The sequence below is a fragment of the Schistocerca cancellata genome, unplaced genomic scaffold (assembly GCF_023864275.1).
Source record: "Schistocerca cancellata isolate TAMUIC-IGC-003103 unplaced genomic scaffold, iqSchCanc2.1 HiC_scaffold_121, whole genome shotgun sequence".
NCBI classification, from domain to species: domain Eukaryota; kingdom Metazoa; phylum Arthropoda; class Insecta; order Orthoptera; family Acrididae; genus Schistocerca; species Schistocerca cancellata.
The window spans coordinates 20,001-22,500 of NW_026046171.1; the positions used below are offsets into that span (position 1 = coordinate 20,001).

Here is a 2,500-nt window from a genome sequence, read left to right on the forward strand (position 1 = left end):
CCTGTGTCCACTGTCCGCTGATATCGTAAGCTTAATCCTCACATTGTACTGCACATAGGTCCGTATGTACTGAATGATACGCTGTGGCACATGTGTGACCGTACGACTGCGCCCAACAACAGCGAACCATACGGTCCAAATGTTGTGCACTCAGCCACGTGCCGTCTCCCCATAACAGCTACATTGCAGTGTGGTACGCCATAGAGACGTGTGGGAGTAACGGACGCCCTGGATGGCGATCAGCATGAGCCGTCTGTTGATGTAGTGGCGCGTGTATTCAACGTAGTCGTCTCTTCTCACACAGTGTGATAGCATGGTGCACCGCGTTCCACATCTGCGACATGGTACAGATGCTGGTTGACAGTCGGTCTCGTAATGGACATCGCATACGTAGGGGGCCACCTCCCACGTGTTCTCTAGTCGTGCACAATTTTGTTGCGTGTATGTGGGCAGACGTAGTGTGTCGTGACACCTAACAGACAGGTATGCAATAATCGTTGCATTTGCAAACTGGGATGGACGTCTACGTTTGCTGGTGACGTGACGCAACGCAAATGAACAACTGGTAAACCCATTGTGGTGCGGTTGTTGTTGCTGGAGGTAAATCAGTAAGGGCAAATCTGTGTGTGAAGCGATACGCGGCGGTGGCTGGGTGGGACCGTCCCCGGCCGGTGAGGGGGGGCCGCCCGGCGTGCTGGCCGCGCGGTGCGTGGGCGCACGCGCTACAGCCGGCTGGTGGGGGCGCCCAGTGGCAGGCGCGCCGGCCGACGGACGCGGCAGGCGGCGCAGCTGCGCGCCGGGGCACCCTGCGCGCGGCGCCGGGCGGCCAAAGTGGGTCCTCGCGGGCCCGGTGCGAAGCGCGGTGGACATCTGCAGTGTGCTGGTCCGACTGAGGACTGTGTGCGTTGAGGATGCGCCGCCGCCCGGCACTCGGCGCCGCGACGCCGTCTGCTGCTCGTCGCCCCAGCGGTTCTCGCTGGTGGTTTGTATCGCAGTTGTGCAGACGTGTTGGCACGTGCGCTGTGCTGGGAGAGTTCGCTTCGGCACCCACGTGGGGCCTTTGCCCTTCTGTGGCGCTGGCGTTGGAGCTGCCGGTCACCGTAGGTGGCGCGTGTTGTCTCCCGCCGGCAATGCCACGACAGCACGCTCCCGGGCCTCTGTCGGCAGCGGCAAGCTCAGTTGGGAGCACGGGTGGTCGCACCTAAAGCGTCTACTCGCCTAACTCCGGGCGATTGCGCCTCTCTCGAACCGACCAAGTACTTAGGACGGCGCTGCGCGCCGCCGGGACCTGAGAGGGTTTCGAGGTGTATTGTGCAGGGGAGCTCAGCCTCCTCCTGTTTGCAGAATAATTGAGCGGACGCTTGCGTGTTCGCGCGGGCCCCTGGGACACACTCCCGGGCGGCCGGCTGCTCAGCTCTAGTTGACGCAGCTCCCTGGTTGATCCTGCCAGTAGTCATATGCTTGTCTCAAAGATTAAGCCATGCATGTCTCAGTACAAGCCGCATTAAGGTGAAACCGCGAATGGCTCATTAAATCAGTTATGGTTCCTTAGATCGTACCCACGTTACTTGGATAACTGTGGTAATTCTAGAGCTAATACATGCAAACAGAGTCCCGACCAGAGATGGAAGGGACGCTTTTATTAGATCAAAACCAATCGGTCGGCTCGTCCGGTCCGTTTGCCTTGGTGACTCTGAATAACTTTGGGCTGATCGCACGGTCCTCGTACCGGCGACGCATCTTTCAAATGTCTGCCTTATCAACTGTCGATGGTAGGTTCTGCGCCTACCATGGTTGTAACGGGTAACGGGGAATCAGGGGTTCGATTCCGGAGAGGGAGCCTGAGAAACGGCTACCACATCCAAGGAAGGCAGCAGGCGCGCAAATTACCCACTCCCGGCACGGGGAGGTAGTGACGAAAAATAACGATACGGGACTCATCCGAGGCCCCGTAATCGGAATGAGTACACTTTAAATCCTTTAACGAGTATCTATTGGAGGGCAAGTCTGGTGCCAGCAGCCGCGGTAATTCCAGCTCCAATAGCGTATATTAAAGTTGTTGCGGTTAAAAAGCTCGTAGTTGGATTTGTGTCCCACGCTGTTGGTTCACCGCCCGTCGGTGTTTAACTGGCATGTATCGTGGGACGTCCTGCCGGTGGGGCGAGCCGAAGGCGTGCGACCGCCTCGTGCGTGTTCGTGCGTCCCGAGGCGGACCCCGTTGAAATCCTACCAAGGTGCTCTTTATTGAGTGTCTGGGTGGGCCGGCACGTTTACTTTGAACAAATTAGAGTGCTTAAAGCAGGCAAGCCCGCCTGAATACTGTGTGCATGGAATAATGAATAGGACCTCGGTTCTATTTTGTTGGTTTTCGGAACCCGAGGTAATGATTAATAGGGACAGGCGGGGCATTCGTATTGCGACGTTAGAGGTGAAATTCTTGGATCGTCGCAAGACGAACAGAAGCGAAAGCATTTGCCAAGTATGTTTTCATTAATCAAGA

The 2,500-nt window shown here is 57.0% G+C and overlaps 1 non-coding gene across 1 annotated transcript in view; it reads left to right on the forward strand.

Annotated features, from left to right (window-relative positions):
- Positions 1-1,430: 1,430 nt before the first annotated feature.
- Positions 1,431-2,500, forward strand: part of LOC126112058 (small subunit ribosomal RNA) — a 1,908-nt gene continuing 838 nt past the window's right edge. The window contains exon 1 of the ribosomal RNA XR_007524274.1: positions 1,431-2,500. This exon is cut by the window's right edge and continues 838 nt beyond it. This is a non-coding gene — a ribosomal RNA (small subunit ribosomal RNA).